Source organism: Alexandromys fortis, unplaced genomic scaffold (genome assembly GCF_014885135.2).
Source record: "Alexandromys fortis isolate MF-2015 unplaced genomic scaffold, M_Fortis_MF-2015_v1.1 scaffold_62, whole genome shotgun sequence".
Classification (NCBI taxonomy): Eukaryota; Metazoa; Chordata; class Mammalia; order Rodentia; family Cricetidae; genus Alexandromys; species Alexandromys fortis.
In genome coordinates, this window is record NW_026067942.1 from 8,447,943 (window position 1) to 8,457,259 (window position 9,317).

The window sequence follows — 9,317 nt, forward strand, 5'->3', positions numbered from 1 at the left end:
GTCAGGTCCAATTGGGAGGAATGGTTTTCTGTGGTGTTATTAGCATACCAAAGTGCATACTGGCCTCCAGGCTCTCCCAGTATCCCAGGTACCTGTTACAGAGTCCATGGTGGTATCCTGTCTCTTAGCTCTTCTCACCTTGACCCCTACCCTAAACTTCTCCAGATCATGGGCTCCCCCGCCCCGCACCAGTTTTTCGTTCCTTATAACCCTGATATTTTGGCTATTTGTTCTCTTGGTTTCCTTTGCCTCTGTCTTCTTCCCACACTCCAGTCCAGTCTGCTGTGCATGTTCAGGCTGTTACTTTCTCTACTTTGAACTTCTCTAGATACCTCTGGCTGTTCTCTCTCTCATATCTACAATTAAAATTCTCCCCTCAAATATACATTGGAGTGGTCATGTTGTCCATTTATATGGCATCCTCCTGTCTCTACCTCCCCAGTAATCATCAGTGCTTTTATGTGCATGCTGGGGATCTGAACTCAGGTCCCCATGCATGTGCAGCAGGCACTCTGCCCACTTAGTCACCCCTATGCCCTCGTGGTGTGTTTTCATACAGACCACCTTCTTGACTCTGCCCTCTGGTACGCTAAGTGATTGCTCTGGAAAATGAAATGGATCCACCCCTTTCAATAACCTGTTTTATCCTGTGTCCCTCATGGCTCTTGATAGATGGGACTGTGAGCATATCCTACGCAGTCTTATCTACAGTAGCAATGTTGAATTATCCCTGAGCCCCAAGACTTGCAAGCTATTGCTGTAAGGTAAATTTTGTAATAATAGAACAGTGTGATTTTTCTCACTTGCTAACAGGGGAGGGGAGGAAAATGAAAATAGCAGAGATTTAAGTTTTCTTTAGGATCCCCCAGGGAATGGGGTGTCCATGCTTCCCCACTGATCTATTGCTGGGGAAGAACAGGAGCCAGGACAAAGGCTGGGAGGCTCCTTTGCAGCCCCCCCACCCCCCCGGGCTTTCTGCGAGAACTGCCTCTGGGGCATCTGCTTTCCCAAGCAATCAATGCAACAACGCGAGTGAGAAATGAGTAACAGCAACTGCTTAGCATCCATTCTTCCTTGTAATTAATACCACGTGGCTTGGCAGACAACCCAAGCTGTCTGCAGTGGAGATGCTCATTCAGGGAAACCAAGCAACAAACAAACAAGAGGGGGAAATAAAAGCCTGTGTGCACATAATTCTTGAAAATGAAAGAAGACAGCGGCTTCCCTCCAAGTTGTCTGTACCCAAGTTACCGCTGGGGGTTTATGTTTATGTTTGATCTTTTTTTTTCTTCTTCTCCTGAAAAATCAGCTTCTATATATTTTTGCAACCAGGAGGTGCACACTCTTAATTGTTCCATTAAAAGAGGTGTTGAGATGTTACTAATTGCCAAATGCAATTAAGTGTGGCAACATGTCACAGGTAAATTAATGAGAAGGAGCCAGGTGCGTGGTGGGGGCGGTGCTCAGTGCTCACAAGGTAGAAATAATTGTTCCTCTTCTATCGGGCGGGTGTTCTTGCCTGTCTTACTATGCTGTTGCACGGGCCCTACCCTGGGCCCGTTTCCGCTTTTAAAAAATCCCTTTTGTCTTTCTTCTTTCCCCACTCCCCTTCCCTTATTTTGTGTGTGTGCATGTGTGTACAAGCACATGTGCCCTAGTGTGCATGTGGAAGTCCTTCTAACATACGTGTGCCAGAGATCAAGCTCGGCTTCTAGGCTGGGCAGCAGCCACCTTTAATCTATTGCTCTAACCTTCCATTTCAGTTCCTAAGTTTTGACTGTGGCTAGGATTGGTTTTAACTGCTGCCTTTCTGAGTTTCGTAGCAATGTGAAAAGTATAGAGAACGTGAAAATGAAAAGACAGTTATTATTTTTGAACAACCCAGAAAGGGGGGATAGTGTTATGTTTACCTACGAAACTGGATGAAACCATATTCTACCTTGTCACGGGTCTGATGTCACAGCAGAGGAAGAGCCACCATGCCTGAGTATCTTGGTGAGATTCTTTCAAGATGGCAGCCAATGAGCTGCCAGGAAGCTGAGCTGCTGGACTGCGGTCTCAGGTCAGCTAAGATCTGCATACCTCCTTTGATGTCCCATTATCTGTCTGCTAGTTTTGCGTGCTCTGCACAGAATCCCATGACTGCCTCTTCCACCTCAGCTGAACTGGACTGTGAGCCTGTGGTGGTTTAATGAGGACATTCACTGTAGGCTCTGCCACTTGAATATTTGGTTCCCCATTGGTTAAGCTGCTTGGGGAGGTTTAGGAGGTGTGGCCTTACTTTAAGAAGTAGATGGGGGAGGAGGGTTGGCTTTGAGAGTTTAAAGATTCAGGCCATTTTGTGTTGGCTACCTCAGCTTCATGCATGTGGTTCAAATTGTGAACATGCTGATATTCCTGTTTTCAGGTTTGGCTGCCTGATGTCTCTCTGTCATAATGGAATCTTATCTTTCTGGGACTGTGAGCCCAAGTATGCTGGGTGGTTTTATGTCAACTCAACATAAGCTAAAGTTATCTGAGAGGAGGGAACCTCAGTTAAGAAAATGCCTCTGTAAGATCCAGTTGTAGCCGACATTTTTTTTTTTTAAATTAGGGAATGATTGGGAAGGGTTGTGGAGGGCCCAGCCCATTGTAGGTGGGACCACATCTGGCCTGGTGGTCCTGGGTTCTATAAGAAATCAGGCTGAGCAAGCCACGAGGAGCAAGCCAGTGAGCAGTAAACCTCCATGGCTTCTGTATCACCACCAGACTCCCTGTTTGAAGTCCTGTCCTGACTTCCTTTGGGGATGAACAGTGATATGGAAAGGATAAACCCTCTTCCTCCCCAACTTGCTTTTTGGTCATGGTGTTTCATCACAGCAATAGACACCAGTAAACTCTTCCTTCTATGAGTGGTCTTGGTCATGGTGTTTTATCACCACAATAGAAAAATGACCAATACAATGCCCTGTGGCAATGGGGATATAGTCCTGATTTCCTTTTTTTCTTTTCCTGTCTTTTTCTTTTTTTCTTTGTGCTTCTTAACACCTTACATAGTTCCTAGAATACATTTAAGACTCAATATTTAATGAGTAAACAAAATAAACTGAGAAAGAGAACTGCCTTGTGGGAGGAGAGATGGCAGAATTGCTTGCGGAAAGTGGAGAGTTGAAAGGCTCTGAGAAGTGAGCATATTTAAATGGCTTCTATAGTGATGCTGGGAAAAGGGTCATATGACCATGCTCTGCGGAAGGGTCTAGAGGCAGCAGAGTTTCTCACATGCATTTTCAACAGAAGCCTATGCGTGGGGTGTTCTTACATGGGGTAGAAAGCCTGCCCACCAACCATTTGTCACCATGCCTCTGGACTGCCCATGAGAGCTTGGTCTATTAGGTTCACTCAGTCAAGAAACCTCAACTTCTTATGATGAAGGGGAAAGATCTAGAACCAGGTAGACGAGAGAGTACACTCTAGTCAAGGAAGCTGCCTAGACTCCTGGTCTCTGACACCATGGCAACAGAAGTTTTCCTCGGCTTGCACATGGACTCCCTATGACATTCTGGCTGGTAAAGGAAATGTTTAGGATTGGGGACTTGGGGTGTGTGTCAGCAGAGCTTCATCTCTACTCAGGGGTAGACTTGCAAGCTGGTGATGAGGGAGAATCATCAGTGGGAAAAGCTAGCTATGGAATTTTACCTAGACACTTACTTAGTATATAAAAATAACGACATGAGGTTGGGATATGTGTAAATCATGGGCCACGGAGAATGAATGGGTCAGTTGGCTAAAGAGGAGCCTGAATAAAGAAAGACAGGAAGGTTTGAGGAGAAGGGGGTGTGGGCTGGCATCATTAGATGGGACACTGGAGAGGAAGGTCTATGATGTGAAGATCTTTGTGTCTAATTCATCCTGGTGGAGCGTAGATACTACAGAACCTGGTCAGAAAGGTTTGTTCAGCATGTCTTATCGGCTGCCCATGTGTTGGTACAATGGATAAATGCATGTTGGCACACTGGTGGTGATAAAGGCTGTGAATAAGCACAGAACATGAACCTCCAAGGTGATCTATCTATTATCACTTTCAAATAACCCACTTCTAGCATCTGGGCTCACAATTCAATATATTTCTCAAGGAGAACAATTGAACACTTGCTGGTAAGTTGGCTTCCATTTTGGAGAAGACAACACTTTGTATTTTAACCAACATAAACTCATGCTCCAGGTATGGATTTGCCTTTCTTGTACAAAGAACTGCCACCAGCCTCACTTGCTGGAGGAGTTTATCAAGTATCTAGTGCTCTGGTACAGAGTCCACATAACATGGCATCCATCCAAGGATCATGCTTTATGGAAGAGGTGAGCTGGTGAGTCTTTGACTATGGACATTGTGGTCATCCTACATACTGCTCCAGCCCGAGAGATGTTGATCTGGTAGAGTGAGTGGGATGACCTGCTAAAGACAGGGCAGTAGTCCTCTTAATGGATGAAACATTATTGCTCAGAAAACAGTCCATACTTTAAATTTTAAAAAATGTATGTACTTCTATGTACCTAGTAGGTAGAATTCATAAGTATAGGAACCAAATGGTGGGAACTAGAGCTTTGCTCTCAGCAAACCACACAGGGAATATATGTTTATTACACCCACAACTTAGGGCTCTCCACATCCAGAGACCTTACCTCCTGTCTTTATCTCTTACTCCCTGTCCTTTGTCCCTCTGGGGCAAATAAATCTCCTTTGTGCTGAGAATTTGGTCTTGGGGTATCTTGTACCAATACTGGTGCTTTCACGGTTCCCATCTGTTTTACTGGCCCCTGGCCCCTCCTTTACCATCCTGCTCTAGGTCCCTGTGTTGGTCTCATATCTCAGTGACTATCAGTGGGCTTAAATTTCCCCCTCTGTGATGAGCACCTAGATGTTGGGGATGAGGTTCTATAATCACTTTTTATAACTGTACTTCTCAATACCACTCTTGATTCATCTTCAGCTCTCAATCCTTTCCTGTTGAAGAATGAAATATGTTTGCTTTTACTGCTGGGGAAACACGGATAGGTAATCTGACCTGTGATGTTATCATTGCCCAATTATTCCTGGGTACTGTACATGGTTATCCCATTTAAGAGAAAACATCTTGATACTGAAGATTAGACATTCTTTCATTTATAGTTTATGTTTCTATATTTCTATAGAACCCAATGTTCTAACCATTTATTCTCTCTGAAGGCATTTGGTGGTAAGTGTGGTGTAACAGTTTCCTCCAGGATTAAAATATTCCATCCTATAAGAAGATCCATAAACAGGAAGGAGTTAAACAACTCAATATAGCTTCAGGAAGTCCCTAAAACTGATCAGATTCATTGGGCTTCTCCCTGCCAGAGTAAACAATAAAAAAAACTGAGGGTCCCTTTCAAAGGAGGAAAGCTGAACTGCTTCAAAGACTCTTGGGTAAATTACCAATGCTGAAATAAGACCCTGAGACCAAACCAGCAGCCTAGAAGCAGCAGAAATGGGCTGAACTGCCTGTAAGAGGCTTAGACCAGCTAGGCACCTAGAAAGGACACTCCACAACCTGTGGTGCTGCCTGTAGGCTGTGCAGCATGCTCCAGGTTTCCTGCTCTGTGAGCTGCCACCCATGTTGGGGTAGGATTTGGTGATACAGATGTCTGTGAGCCATTTCTACTCCTGAAGTAATCACACTAGAACTCATTGGCTCACCAAGCTGGACCTTGGTGGTGTCTGTACTTGGTCTGTTGTGAGTTCCCTAGCTGGAGGGAGTAGACCTGTGTAGTGTCTCCCCAGGAAGTTTTGTCATATATCTGTAAGCCCTGCAGCTCTCACCGCACAGGACTGTGGGAGAGCCCAGCATGGTCCTGGGGAAAGGCAACCACAGCTGACACTTGTCCTTTGGTCCTTTATGACCACTTTTCTTTAATTTTTTGACAATGTATTTAGCTTTCAAGTTTTAGTACACCTTAAGAGTATCTGTCCAATGCTTCTCTACTTTGCCCTCCCTCCACGTTTCCCTCCTGTTAGTACCCTTAGACAGTTTTGCTTCTACTTCCATGTCATATATAAATACATGCTTTTATGTATCTATATAAAATCTAGGAGCCAAAGATGAGGGAAAACATCTGATATTTGTTTTTCTGAGACTGGCTTAATTAATTTACTACAATTACCTTCAGGTGTATCCATTTTTCTACACGACATGACTTAATTTTATTAATGGATGAGAACAATTCCATTGTGTCTATGTCACATTTTCCTTACCAACTTCTCTAGATCTCCAGTGTTGTACTTAAATTTCCAGTTAACCACTCAGCTGTTATTACAGGGACCATCATCAGATATAGAGCCAGAAGTACAAGGATTGCCAAAAGCCCAGGTGGTAAGAAACAATAACGCGTTTGGGGACATTCACAGCCCCAGACTCCAAAAAACTCACAAAAAAGACTTTAACATAACAGGTTTATCACTGACTGCAGCAGTGTCCCCTGGATATTAAGGTAATACCGTGATGCTAAAGAGAGAAAGTGCTTTATAATTTGCTTCAGGTAAAACATTGAAGCGTCTAGCGATTTCCCTTTCTAATAATTCCCCCTTCTTTTCTTCCCTCCTCCCCACCATCTTCTATTCCAACACTATACTATTGTAACCATAATCTTTTAATATGTCTAAAATTTATTTCTTTTTAAACACTTATAAGTTCCAGGGAGCCAAATTGGACCTATCTAAACAGACCAGAATCACCCAGAATAAGTGTCATTTAATTCTTCCCGTATCATTCCTGGTCATGGGAACCGCTGTGAAACTCCCTTCTCTACCCACCCAAAACCCTCAATCTTCCATCTTGGGACTCTCCTCCCTCAATCACCAGGATCTAATTTTTTTTCAGCATCTTCTTTTCCAGAATCTTGCAAGATCCAAGCTGCCAGCCAGCCAGTTCCACAGAGCCCCCAAAACATGGAAGTAATCAGCCACCCCAGGACGTGGTCAAGCCCCTCAACTGTCCTATGCCCACAAAGTCAGCCAGAAGCAGTCTTTAATGAAAACTCTTGCATCTTCTCAATCGTTTCTTCCTTGTATTTGTCCTTCTCCTTTCCTACTTGTCGAGACTTGTCTTTCCTTTCAAGGATCTTCTTGCGGTCTTTGTTCAGCTTTAGCCTGGTGATCACCATCTTGCTGGGGTGGATGCCCACGTGGACAGCTGTGCCATCAGCCTTTTCTCATTGTACCCGTTCAATGTAGATGACGTATTTCTTCCTGTACACTTGGACCACTTGCCAATCTGCTGGCCTTTGCTGGCCTCAGACAACCTGAACTTCGTCATCTTTCGAATGGGCATCAATTGAACATTGTACTTCTGGCTCAGCTCTTTGAAAATGGAGGAAGGCACAATCTTCCTCCAAATGTGAGAAGGTGTATTGAAATGCCGTTTGCGGTTTTTGCTTCAGTCAGAAGTCACAAAGGGATTGAACTTCATTTTGGCGGCTACTACGATCCCTCTTTTGCTGGTCACCCATGTTGGCAGCTGTTGTAAATAGTGCTGCAGTAATCATTGATGTGCAGGTGTCTCTCTGACGCGTCAGCTTGGAATCCTTCGGGTAATTCCCAGGAGTTTGACCGCACTGGTGCCTCATTACCTCACAAAGACAGCTCTGGGGAAAAGGCTGATGCGATCACAGTGTATGTCTTCCTGGGGGAAAAGCTAATGTGGTCACAGTGTGTGTCTTCCTGGGGGAAAGGATGATGTGGCCACAGTGTGTGTCCTCCTGGGGGATAGCTGATGTGGCCACAGTGTGTGTCTTCCTGGGGGAAAAGCTGATGTGGCCACAGTGTGTGTCTTCCTGGGGGAAAAGCTGATGTGGCCACAGTGTGTGTCTTCCTAGGGAAAGACTGATGTCACAGTGTGTGTCTTCCTGGAGTGTTGCTTTTTTAAGCCTTATTTTAATTAAAGAGAATAGAAGATTCTAGAGATGGTCCAACGGATCTACCTTAGAGACTATTTTCATTTTAAATTACGCATTTAATAATTTCTTGATTGCTCTTCGCCCTGTACTTTATGCGTAAGGAGAGTACAGTTTTGGCTTTTGTTCTTTGTGCTGTATCTTTATACCCAGCACCGAGTCCATCAATTTATCAACAGTGATGAATACGCGGTTATACCTCATCAAACGTGCAAACATAAATCAGCTTGTAAATAATCACTGGGTGGTTGGGAGTGTGTGCTAGGGGTGAGAGAAGTATCTTCACACCTTAAGCCTGCTCCAGGCTGCACCCCTGTTTCTGATTGGACAGGGGAAAGGGTGAGACGGACTGGAGGGTTACTCCATGAGGAGTGGGGAGAGCCCTAGCAGCCTGCTGCAGACATTTACTGGGAAGAATGTTAGAGATAGCAAGCAGCAGCCCTGGACAGCACCTGGGGAATGCTCAGACACTGTGCGGCTCAAGCCACTGAAGTACAGAAATGCATTCTCTCACCCTTAAGGACTAGAAGTTTAATGTCTAGGTGTTGTCAGGGTTGGTTCTTTAGAGACCTGTCTTCTTGGCTTTCGATGGCTCCCTTTGCTTTGATGTAGCTTTCTCTTCTGTATTTGTGTACTGATCCCTTTCTTAAATAAATACCAATTATTGGTGACTTAGGCTTCATTAACATGTGTGTGTGTGTGTGGTATGTGTGTGTATGTTGTGCGTACTATGTGTGGTGGTATATGTGTGTGTGGCGTGTGTAGGGTATTGTGTGTGTGTGTGTATGTTTATATATGTATGTGTATGTATCTGTAGGTTAGAGAGGTTGCTACCAGTGTTTCCTTGGTTATTATTTTCCTCTTCATTTTCCACAGGAAAGTCTTTTGCTAACAGATTTTGCCAGCCTAGCTACCCAGTTTGCCCCAGGGATCCTGTCTCTGCCTTTTCAGAACTGGGATTATTGGCAGGCTACCATGCCAGCTCAGCATTTTCCCTGGGTGCTGGGGATCTGAACTCTGGTCCTCACACTTGCATGCTAAGCACTTGATCCATAGCCATCTCCCAGCTCTGACCACATTAAATTTAATTACCTCTTTACAGGCCCAATCTTCCAAACCAGCAGTACAGTCATTTTCTGAGGTACTAGAGAGTAGCAGCAGAGGAGTTTGGGGGGAGGGACAACACATTCAGCTCCTAACTTACATCCAGACCACCTGAGACCTCCAAACGTTAATCCCACAGGCAAAACAGTAGGGTGGGAATCTTTTCAAGCAAGTGTGATTACAGAAACAAAGCAGTTAGGAAATCCCCTCCTTGAACAGTGGGTACAGAACACTCTTTCCTGTCTCTCTCTTTCTTGCTATGCCTC

At 44.6% G+C, this 9,317-nt stretch overlaps 1 pseudogene; it reads right to left on the reverse strand.

The window, feature by feature from the left end:
• Nucleotides 1-7,005: 7,005 nt before the first annotated feature.
• On the reverse strand, nt 7,006-7,463 carry LOC126505334 (60S ribosomal protein L26-like; annotated as a pseudogene).
• Between the last annotated feature and the right edge of the window lie 1,854 nt (nt 7,464-9,317).